The 12,917-nt window shown below is 37.0% G+C and overlaps 1 protein-coding gene across 1 annotated transcript in view; it reads left to right on the forward strand.

Annotated features, from left to right (window-relative positions):
- The window catches only part of LOC136863674 (polypeptide N-acetylgalactosaminyltransferase 16), a 249,248-nt gene that overhangs the window by 46,208 nt on the left and 190,123 nt on the right, over positions 1-12,917 (forward strand). The window lies entirely within an intron of this gene.

A 12,917-nucleotide genomic window follows, 5' to 3' on the forward strand; every position in this document is an offset into this window, starting at 1 on the left:
CCCTCCTATTGGGATTTTCCAAAAACCAAAATATGTGTTTCTTTATTTTTAAAGGATACTCTAAATACTGCAACCTGCGGCAACAGTGTTTTTCTCTTCACTTTGCCCCATGTATGGGCAACAAATTTAATGCAACCTATTGGTGGCCTCGTAGTCCTAATTCTTACCAAGGTCCAGGTTGGACTGATAAAAATATAGGTATCACCATCGCGCTGTACTTCCTCATACTTCACCTCAAGTTGTAGTACTAATTTAATATGATGTTGCCCGTGCAATATTTCCACTTACATGTTGCTAATTAACTATGCGAAATCGGGGATGGATATACCAATCAAACGCGGTGGTTGCATGTCCATATTAAGTCGATATCTCAGGGTAAAAACATCTATATATATTCAACAATACTATTTACCTTCGCAAGTTCCGTTGAAGAGGGTGTATAGTTCAATGTGTTACTCATTTACTCCGAAATCCTACCGTAGAATTAATATAAGCCTTTAAATATCATGACTCCGAAATATCAGCCTAAATGTATCCTTACAACTAATCTTCCTATTTCTACCTTTGAAAATAAACGCTAGAATAAACTTAAAACTAATTTATTAGCATGCCAATATTATAATTAACAAAATAATGATCATCTTTGGTAATAGAGGAAAGTAAACTCAAAAAATCACATATTATTTTTCTTGACAACTAAAATTGACGAATTGACATAATTAAAATTGGGCAGGTATCTTTAATTTATCTGGGCAATTATTATTTTGTTGCGTGACCACACTTCATCATTTTATTTCAATATGGGGGCAACTAGGATTTACTCTTATTAAAGGAGGGAGTGGTCTTTCTTTCCTTTAGGTCTATTTGCACTACTCTTTGGAATTGGTTTGGGAATTTGCGTATTGACTTGTTTATGGCATGAGATAAGTAACTCTTTCCAATGATGGCTTCAAAATGCCATTTTAAGTATCTAAAAGAAATTAATCCTAACCATAAATATAAATTCCAACATCCTATATATATTAAAAATGTGTGCCAAAAATAAAATTAAATATCTTCATTTACGAATGCCATCGCCATGTTCTTCAACCGTCATGACCTGTCAGAATCGTACCGACCGATTAATTATTATGTGTATTTTCAATTAAAATTACTCCTTCTACTGCCTACTAATTTTACCATTTTCAGGTTAACGCGTGCTCCACTGCTATATATTCATTATGTGAGACGAATATATTACTAGGCGACTATATCTCTTTTCTATATGCACTTCAAATACATGTAAATTACGATCCATCTATCTCCATATTCCATATAAGTTCGACCAATAGACCATTTAATCTCACTGCTACACTTAATATATTCACGTATCTAGGCCTTAATTCCACTGCTTGCCTCATTTTCAATCGCAACATAACTGTAGCTAAGCATAAATTCGCACCTATTTCCTACAATCATTTACTTACACAATACCTATTCAACATCTCAAATCTCCAACAACATATTACATTTATGCTTTTAATTACTGCGATTCCTCCGCATACAACAATATCTCTACTCAGATTCCACGTAATGTCTACCACGTCGCATTAAAACATTCCTTTTACCTAAATATCTACTCAAAACACCGCAAGCTGCTACTGTTTATTTCAACTCATCGTAAATGTAGACGATATTGGCCTAGTTATTCAATCTGGTCATTGGGTAGCCTAGGTTTATTATTATTATACTGCACTTCACTATCTTAGCCTTGCCTAGTTTAATATATGACGTTCTCGTAAGCATATAGGTTCAAAAACATCAATTCTCTTCCCGATACTGCTCACATTAACCTCATATCAAACTTATGAGCACGGCAGTATATTACTACACATAAATAATACGTATCTGTGGTTATTTTCTCCGGCATATGCCTTAGAATTCACACAATGGCACAAACAGGTCATATCTTTGGCATTTCAGCATTCCTACAATTATACTACACCAAATGAAATACTTTATAGTTAAATTTACTAGAACGTTACTTATCTCTGGCCATGTTATGTCCGACTCTGCTTTCTTCTTCCTCGTCACGGCATCTCGGAACGCCTAGCCTTGCACTGGATCACGTCATGCTGGATCTCTAGGTCTTCAGGCTTGAGCTTACGATGATCTGGTCAGCCTCCCTCCATCGCTTTAGGCTAGCTCCATTTCGTGTCCAATTTCCATGCAACGAAAAGATATTATTAAATTGATAGAATACATCTTAATTTTCAGTATATAGAGCTTTTCCAAGGACTTTCTCTAACTGTATTTATATTTCTTTTCCTCTAAAGATACTGCTCAGATTCAATTTTATTTTCATAAACTGGCTCTTCCTTGGTTTTTTATGTTGTCTGAATAATGTTCTTTAAATCTAATAAATGGGCTATACGTATAATTTGATGAAAATTTGGCCGTTTATTAAGTCAGTGTAGGCCTTATTTACGAATGCCGTATTCCAACACCTCTTCTTCCGTACAGTATTTGAAATCTATTATGCGTGTTTCCCTGCCGTTTTACGTATTTTCCAGTAGTTTGTTTCTGGATTCTTCCTTCGTATGGCTCCTATTATGGTTATATTGATTATGTCAGCTAATCTTCTGGTCAAGTAATTGCAATTCACAGTCCGTTTACGACGAAAAATCTTCTTGCCAAAGTAGATAATAATAGACCGTTTTTCAATTTTTTTTTTTTACGTATAATGGTTCATTTCTCATAGAGTTTCCTTTCCATCTCGCCAGGCACTGCCTCCTAATTGCGGTCAACTTGTCACAAAAAGTTATTCCGTGCATTCTTAACGCTTGAAGCTGATCTGCGCCATTTTTCTTCCGATGTATATTCATGTAAACTGACGTCAATCGTAACGTAATGGTACAATACCAATTTTTACATCTGTAAACTTTTAAAGTTTTGAGATGTAGATACACTCATTTTAAAAATTCACCCCCCTTTTCACCCCCCATTAATTGGATTTTCCAAAAACAAAAAATACATGTTTCTTTATTTCTAAAGGAGATCCCAAATACCAATTTTCAGGTCTGTAATATCTTCAGTTTCTGAGATATAAGTATCCTCATTACAGGCATTCAAACCCTTTTTCACCCCTCATATTGGGATTTTCCAAAAACAAAAAATTACATGTTTCTTTGCTTTTAAAGGGGATTCTATATACGAATTTTTACATCTGTAAAGTTTTAAAGTTTGGAGATATAGATACACTCATTTTAAAAATTCACCCCCCTTTTCACTCCCCTTAGCGACGGAATATCCGAAAATCCTCCTTTAACGAGCACCTACAATGTAATATAAATGATTGCCCAAAGCGCTCACCAGTACTTCAAGGCCACCTGAACCATGAGAGTGCTGAGGTATGTGGTACGATAAGAGGAGGTGAAAGGGGGCAAGCACGCACTCGCAGTCAGACGTCTTCCTGGTCAGCTGTACTTCGGCTTGTGCAGGCTGTGCTGTAGTGATTCGCTTGGCCAAGAAGAAGTTATTCAACACAATTTTACTGTCTCGTCCATGGTACTTCCTATATTTTCTAGCTTGAAGTAATTTCTGATAAATTGAAACAATTTCTTCTCCATGTCATCTCTCCTTATATTTATTAACTTGATTGATTTTGGAGGAATTTAAACCTTTTTCATGTCATAATTTTAACAACTGAGACTGCGAAATTCTTCCATTCCAGTTGTTAGCGAAGTGAGTCCATCTTCCATATCATACTTCTTGTTCTTCCTGAAACGTTTCTGCTTATGCAGGTCGTCCATTTCTTCCTAATGTGCTAATTTTTAGTTTTGATTTCACCATCATGGCACTCATAACAAAGCAGGAACAGCTTTCAATTATTAATGAAATCATTGACTTGCTCCAAAAAACAACACAAATATTAAGAATCCATTTTTCATCGATGGTCCTGGGGCACTCGAAAAACATTTGGGGTATATAATAGACTACGTATGTGCTTCAGTTTAGAGATTCATGTTATTCAGTAACGTAGACAGGAATAGCCGCTGTTTTGTTGCCCAGCCATTGAACAGTGCACATACATTCAAAATTCCAAAGCAGCTGGCTATATTCCATTTGCATGGCTCAGTATGGGATGAAGCCCCATTGTCAAATGGTCATTCATTGATGTGTGTGAATCATTTCCTAAAATACAGGGTGAACAAAAAAATCCGCACTTGGAGGTCGGCATATGATTCCTCATCCCATTGCAAGACAAAAGTTTCTATTGCCAAGTCGGATCTGGTGCTGTTGTAAAACAAGTCGAAAACGAGAAGCTGGCAACACTGTCACATCCTACAGTGAATTGGAATGTAATAGAGAAACTTGCATCATCCCGCTCTACCGTACCTGCCGTCGCAGCTCACTGAGTCGACTGCTGTGTTATCAAACCCACATACACCATGGAGCTACGGCTCAAATCTATGTCAGGTTGTTTCTTTTCTTTTGTGTGTGTGACGTCAGGTCCCTAGTTCCCGTCGTGTAACTGTGTTCTTAAGTATGACATCCTGTTGTCACATGACAATAGTCGAACACATGACAATGTGATCCATTCAACTGAATGCATGAATCGACTAACCACGCAGTACCCAACCTTAACTGGTCCTGTCAAGTGCATGTAGGGCAGCTTCCTGATGGAGTACACAAACGGCGAATAAGTCGATATGCTTTTAGTGTTGAGTGCATCCAATAACCAAGTTTCTGCTGCTGCTCATGAGTATGCAGCACGGTGTCCTCAAAGGCGCCATCCCGATACGAATGTTTTCCGTCACCTTGAGCATCGCCTGCGGGAAACCGGTAATCTTCGTCCACAAGTAGAGGACAGAGGTCATCCAAGGACTAGACTAGAGGTACTTTATGTGTGCCATGGATGAAACAAAGTGGTCATTTACATCTGTAAGAAGTTCATGTTATGTTTGAATGTTTAAATAAAGGTAACTGTAATGGTGAAACAGAACATAGTGTATTGCATAGCAGAGGTGTACATTGGATTCAATTTGATGCATTAACTAAAAAAAAAATTGGCACGAACGTGACTCAAACTTTGGCGCGTCCGCGCAACCGGCATTTATGGCATTACCTCGTCTCACTGAGCTAATGGGACAGCTCCGGCAGAGCGCCGAGTTCATGCGACCTGTGCTTGGCCACGCTGCATGCCATTACAGCATTACCAGAGCCTCGTTTCTTAACTTGCATTTCTATTAAACCTATTGGTGGGACTAGGTTATGCAAGATAAACTTTTGTCGTGAATTTCGACGAGGAACCGCATGCCGACCTCCACGTGCGGCATTTTTTGTTCACCCAATGTATCATAGGTAATGACTAGGGGGCGGATTTCTATGACCTAAAAATGTATGAAATATGTATGCATTTATGACCTAAAAACATAAAAATATGACCTATAAAATTCAATATATGACTTAATGAATAGCATCTATGTTACATAGAAACACTTTTATTATGATTGCTACAGGCTGCAATTAATTTAGAGTTTAAAAAGTTTTAATTCTTCGAAATCTTGAACCCAAAATCAACTAAAATGATGAATATTTCATGAACTCATTAAGGTTACAATGCATACTCCTCTAGGTAAGGATGGACTCTGTGGAAGACATAAACACTACAGTTACTTTCACTGTTCAATATTCAATCAGTTTTAATTTATACATAAAACGTATGTTATTTGAATGAAACTTTCATACCTGATCTAGTCTCCATTATCAGAATTGTTGCAATTTATGACCACATGCATCTTAAGATTGTTGAATGAGAATCCCCGCCTGTTGTTGCTGAGTATCGTCTTGTAGTGAGAAAAACTTCTTTCGACATCACATGATGTAACGGGAGCGTACTTGAATAGAGTTAAATCACTTGGGGAAAATTGCTGGAAATCTGCAGATGAAGGGTTTCCACAATGAATGTCACTTATTCCACGCAGGTGCACAAGTCCGCTATTTTTTTCCAGTACATTTTCTAATTTTCTACACTCCCTAGATGCTATTGTTCCTTTCGCATGCTTTAATTCTGGTTCAATGCACTTTACAACATTCAGTGCATCGCTTAGTTCTGCTCCTGAAACTTCCAGTTGCGTGATTGCTCCAGATAAAGAATTAAAATTGGACTTTATGTAAGCCAGGTCCGCTTTTAATGTAGTACTTGAAAATAAATCTTGAGTGTTTTTTATGAAGGACGATTCTGCAGGATCAAAAGACTTCACGATCTTCTCCATGACATCTAAGTTGTTGCAATAGTACACTGCGGCATCAAGCCAAGTCCCCCATCGTGTTATAACTAGCTTGGGAGGTAGGGGTAGTGAAGGTGCTTCTCCTTGAAATTTCTGAACGCCAAGTGGAGCTTTGAAAAACACTTTCTTACAGTTCGATATTAATTGATCAACTTCAGGGTAGCTACTTCTAACTTCTTCAGCTGTCCTATGGTAGGCATGTGCAAGACATGTCACATGTATCATTTTTGGGTATAGCATTTTAAGTCCCTTGGCTTCCTTCGCCATATATGGAGCAGCGTCAGTTACAAATAGAAAAATGTGCTCTCTCTTTGCCCCGTTTGGCCACAACAGATTCATTGAAATGTCGAAGAGAACTGCAGTGGTGGAATGGTTTGTCTTCTCTAGCACTTCACATGCCAGGAGGAACATATCTCCAGGCCGGTCTTCCTTCAGCGTGCCAACGATCACATTTGCTACATATCTTCCATCCACATCTGTGGTCTCATCTATTGAAACCCGTATCTTACTGTCTCCCACGCCACGCCTTATTATATCCAACATCTCTTCATAACAAGGGGTCAGATAGTCCTTTCTGAGAGTAGATTCGTTGGGAATAGGATGCTTTGTATATTTTTCAAGAAACTGTCTGAAGCTTCGGCTGTTAAGTTTCTTTAAAGGAATATTAGATGAAACCATCATCTTGCAGAGATCTTGTGAAAATTGTGAACACTGTGAACTTGATGTCGGGGTTTCAAATAGCAGATATTGCCTATTTTCGAGTGCAGAATATCTAGTTACACAATTCTTATGTTTTACAGTATTACAGTGTTGTTGCACAGAGAAGCGTTTTTCGGCAGTAACTGTTACCTCACACAATTTACAGAATATCACTCCATTCATACTGAATATGTTTACACCAAACTCGCAAACAAAACTTTGCAACTTCCCACACATTGAGACTTTCGTTTTAGGCATATTGAAAGGAACTGAATGACTGAAGCTCCCTAATGACCAAGGTCATTCAGTGTGTTGAAGGTGGAAGAGGGAAGGGCGAAGGAGAGAGATAAGAACAATGACAAATAACTGCAGAATTACCAGCTAGCAAACAATAGCTCCTACCTGTTTGAAACATTCCATACACTACTTTAGAATGGTTCTTCAGTAGTATACTCCAGTCCATCCTGAAAAATAATTTCTAGAGCTTATTCTGATTTTTATAAAACGAAATTCAAATGAAAATTACCAAAACACGCCGTTATAATGATATTTTGTTCAAAATATGCCATAAAACTTAAGAAAACCTAAATATGCATTTATATGCCCAATAAAACCTGTTTAATTTTGATTATCATGCTTGGAAATGTGTTGAAAATACAAGACTATAAGATATAATGTTAAGGGAAAAAATATGACTTGTCATAGAAATCCGCCCCCTAGTAATGACATTCCATTCCTTCTGGTGGGAAAATTATTGTTTTCGGGAGGAGATTTCATGAAGATTTTGCGTGTTTTGCCGCATGCTTATCACCAAACAATTAGTTTTTTTATAATTGTATTAAATACTCTCCTCTTTGAGCCTTCTTCAAAATATGCTGCTTACATAAAAATATGTGAGCAAAACTACAAAAAATGGAATTCACTGATGTTTTTCAAAGAAATCGGTAGCAGCAACTATCACTCTGTAGATGGTGACTGATCAAATGTTATTGAACTACCAGCCAAAATTTTACCGCACGATGATATTGTGATGAAATTTATAGCAAAACGTTCACTTCAGCGAAAAATGTTTTAATTTTCTCTAAAGTAGCTGTTTTTAATTAATTAATTTGGATGTCATTGGACTTATACCCAGTAGTTCAAAACCATACACTAGCATCAACAGATTAATATTGAAGATGAAAGCTAGCTACTTTAATTTCCTACATAATTTTTGAATTCCTTGGAATTAATGGTTTGCCTCCACATATTCTTATTCTAAAAATTGGAGACATAGTTATGCTGCTTAGAAATGTGATAGTTTCTCAACATAACCAAATCAGGGCATAATTGTAAGAAGTATGTAAGAAAATTGTTTAGATTTAGAAATAATAGGTGGAGATAAAGCTGGACAGAGAGCTCTAAAACTCCGAATTGACTTAACAACATCCGGTAAAACACTTCCATTTTCTTTCAAGAGGCATCAATTTCCAGTTCACTTGGCATTTTGTATCACAATCGATAAAACTCAAGGGACGTGTAGATCTCTATTTATCTTAGCTAGTTTTCAGCCGTGGCCAATTAAATGTTTTAATGTCAAAAGAGCGATATTTTAAAGTTGCAATAGTGCCAAAAGGTACTTTTACAAGGAATGCACCGAGCAAGTGGCTGCGCTGTTTGGATCACATAGGTATCAGCTTGCATGCAGAACATATTGTCTTTGAATCCCACTGTCAGCAGCCCTGAAGATGGTTTTCCATAGTTTCCCATTTCCACACCGGGCAAATGTTGGTGCTGTGCCCTAATTAAGGCCATGGTCACTTCCTTCCCACTGAGCTCGATAGCTGCAGTTGCTTAAGTGCGGCCAGTATCCAGTATTCGGGAGATAGTAGGTTCAAATCCCACTGTCGGCAGCCCTGAAAATGGTTTTCCGTGGTTTCCCATTTTCACACCAGGCAAATGCTGGGGCTGTACCTTAATTAAGGCCACGGCTACTTCCTTCCCACTCCTAGCCCTTTCCTGTCCCATCGTTGCCATAAGACCTATCTGTGTCGATGCGACATAAAGCAACTAGCAAAAAAGAAAACTTTTTTTCCCACTTGTAGCTATTTCCTATCCCATCGTCGCTGTAACAGCTATCTGTGAAAGTACGACATAAAGAAAATTGTAAAAAAATTAAGTACAAGGAATATCAAATATAAGGAAATTCTTCAACAAATATTTGCCCATTGACCATCATGTCTTGACAGGTTTCAGCTAGTACATATTTATTATGGTTCTTGGTTTTGTCACAGGGAAAACATACGATGGACTTTTCATCACATTTTAATGTAATGTCGTATGTACTTTATGTTATGAAATTGTAATTGTCACATTCAGTTCCATGGAAACTAGTTACCTTAACGAATGTCACATTTGCTATTCTGAAAAAAATTATCTACCATTAAGTAAATTTTTTCCATATGGATCAACAAACACAAATTATTTCAATCTGCAGGGGAGGTAAAGAACTCATACATAAAGGATATATATACCTGAAACATAGGGCTGTGAAAAATGGTGTAAGATGGATATGTGTCATTAGGGGAACCTGATAAATGATAAATGTTAATAGCAGCAGGAGCAATTGGTCTACAGTGGTTATATAGACTCTTCAGAGTGATAAGGGTGATAAGGAGAGAAAACACTGTTCCAAAAGAGTGGACAAAAGGGGTCATTATACAAATTTTCAAGAAAGGAGACAGGAAGCAATGTGAAAATTACAGAGGAGTGACATGGATACCTCATACAGCTAAGATCCTTGAAAGAATCTTGAATAAACAAATAAGAGACAGAGTAGAGTGAAAATTGGCAGAACACCAGTATGGATTCAAAAGAGGTAGGTCCACATTTGACACAATATTTACATTGCATCAAATGATGGAAAGGAATTGGGAATATGAAAAGGACATGGTAGTAATGTTTCTAGATACTGAAAAGGCATATGACAGTGTCCCAAGGAATTTGGTATGGAAAACATTGACAGTGGCACAGATTGGGAATGAAACAATGCAGATGGTAATAGCATTGTATCAAAATTGCAAAAACTGTGTTAGAACCAAAGTGGGTCAAACTGAATGGTTTAGAGTTGAGACAGGCTTAATACAGGGAAGTGTATTGTCTCCCTTACTCTTCATGATCATCATGGATAGAATTCTACATAATATTAAGGAGAAGATAATGGGTGAGCAAGTAAAGTCCATGCTCTTTGCTGATGATATTGTAGTTTGGGGAGATAATGAAGAGGAAGTACATACACAAGTTGATTTATGGAATGAGGAGATAAGAAATTTTGCAATGAAGATTAGTACTGCAAAAAGCAAGACTTTGATCATGACGAGAGGTAACAGAAAATCCAGGGGAGTGATACAAATAGGAAATGAGCCTCTTGAAGTAGTGAAAACATTTAAATATTTGGACAGCATGATGTCACAGTATGGAAATTTGGATGGAGAAATTGATTTAAGAATACAGCAGTCTGCAAGTTCCTACCAGTGTGTGTGAGACATTGTATGGAACAAAGATGTGCCAATGAAGAGCAAGAAGGTTATATACTCGTCCTTTATAAACCTATGCTGACCTATGCTTCAGCAGCCTGGACGTTGACTAAGCAGAACCAGAGTAAGATACAAGCAGCTGAAATGAGGTTCTTGAGGAGCATACAGGGAAAGACCAGACGAGATGGAATATGAAATGAAGAAATAAGGAGAAGCGTGGGAATGTGTAAACTTCAAGAACAGATTGATATAGCAAAGCTAAAATGGTTTGGACACATGATGAGAATGCCAGCAAAGAGAATACCAAAGAGAACATTCATGAATACAGAGACTGCAAAGAGGCCTAGGGGACGGCCTAGAATGAGATGGAGGAGCTCTGTTGTGGACTGTATTGCAAATAGAGGAGTCAATAGCAATGAAGTACTAGAAGAGGAATGGTGGAAAGATCAAGTAAGGTGGAGGGCTTTGGTACATTACACAGAGATAATCTGGAAAAGGGAAGAAGAAGAAGAAGAAGAAGAAGAAGAAGAAGAAGAAGAAGAAGAAGAAGAAGAAGAAGAAGAAGAAAGGGAACCTGTAGTGCAATGCTCAGAACATCAAGTGCTGATGATGGAGTAAATGTATTATCCAAGTAACAGCATGATAAATAATGGTACATGAGACATTGTTTACATCATTTAAGAAAAGGCTAGGAAAACAACAGATAGGGAATCTGCCAGCCGGGTGACTGCCCTAAATGCAAATCAGTAGTGACTGATTGATTGAGAACATTGTACTCATTCTCCTGACTGAGACAAAGACTTAAAAAAAGAACAAATACAAAACATGGCCATGAGATCTTCAGAATGGACTTCAGTAACAGCGCAAAATGTGCATCAACTACCAGTTATATGTTATACTTTTTATTCCCTCATGAATTTTTGTACCTACATGGCTTTTTCATATTTTGTAGTAACATGATAGTATCCACAGGTTATTGTGCTACACGATTGAATTTTGTGAGCTACATAATGACATGACACTGGCATTGTGATGTGGCATTCTTACAGCTGTGATAAACTGTTCGTATGATGCAAAGTTGTGACAAAAGTCTGCGGTCTGATATTATGTGAATAAAAGTTCAGATATCATTTATTACCCATGTTAATTCAGTGACACCAATAAAAACACAATACAGCATGATTATTCTTCAACAATCAGTGAACCAACTATTTGTGTTTAAATTGGAATTAAGTCATTTCCAACATAGTCATGAGCACTGTCAGATTACATGAGATTTACTGCCCTCTCTGTTGTGGCTTGCAAATTGGTGATTTTAATGAAAACCCAAACAAGTAATGATTCATATTTCATCTTCACCAAAGACAACAGGGATAATAGAAACTAAACTAAAGGATTTGAAACTTTCTTCATTTAATTTCATAGAGAATAAATAATAAAGAACTTAAAATTGCATTTTGCAGAAATTTTAGCAGGCTATTTTAACTTTTTCCACTCCAGTTTAAATTCCTACTTTGTAGGCATTCCATTATGATTTATTTAGGTGAAAATTACTTCCTTTGCCACTGTCATTATTATACAGGGGGGAAAAAAAATTGTGTACAAAACTGAAACAATTTATTTAACTTGGTCTCTTTCTCAGTACTCAGCACACTCTCACATATACATAGGGTTTTTGGTCACACGTTTCATATATGAATCTTATCTCATGTCAGTTCCCTTCATTGGAAGACTCAAAGAACTATCAGCACCACCACATCTATCTTCGTCACTGTCAACAACACCATTACAAACAATGTCCTGTAGATGAATTTTCACATTTTCATAGGCACTTTGCTCGTGCACATTATGCTCTGTGTCGCTATAAGAGTTGCAGTCTTCACCAAAAGAAGTCGATTGGGTTTCGATTTACAGTTCTGCACCTTTTCTACTTAGAAGAAGGAACACACTCAAAACCACTTATTTCTTCAAGTTCGGACCCCAGCGCTTGATTTTCTTCACCCACTAATTCACAAAACTATTCATTAAGAATTAGTAGCAATTTGTTATCAGATATAACTTTATCCTATAATAAATTAGATATACTTGATTCATTCATTCAGTGACACAAATAAAAACACAATACAGCATGATTATTCTTCAACAATCAGTGACCCAATGAAATAAAATTTGGGCATCGCAGAGAAAGTATAAAAACTAACAGCATGATAAATAATGGTACATGAGACATTGTTTAGTCCAAAATTGCTCTTGCTTGGCATAGCACTTGAAACAGGAGCACTTTCCTTAGGGAACAAAATGAGCTAAAATTAGGAAAAATATCAACTCAAGAAAAGGTTTCACAGGAAAACATAAGACAATGCATCTGTGAAAACATCAGTGTGTTGAGAGTCCTGAAGAAGCATGATGGATGGAAGAAAAATGCACATAA

This window comes from Anabrus simplex, chromosome 2, assembly GCF_040414725.1.
Source record: "Anabrus simplex isolate iqAnaSimp1 chromosome 2, ASM4041472v1, whole genome shotgun sequence".
Classification (NCBI taxonomy): domain Eukaryota; kingdom Metazoa; phylum Arthropoda; class Insecta; order Orthoptera; family Tettigoniidae; genus Anabrus; species Anabrus simplex.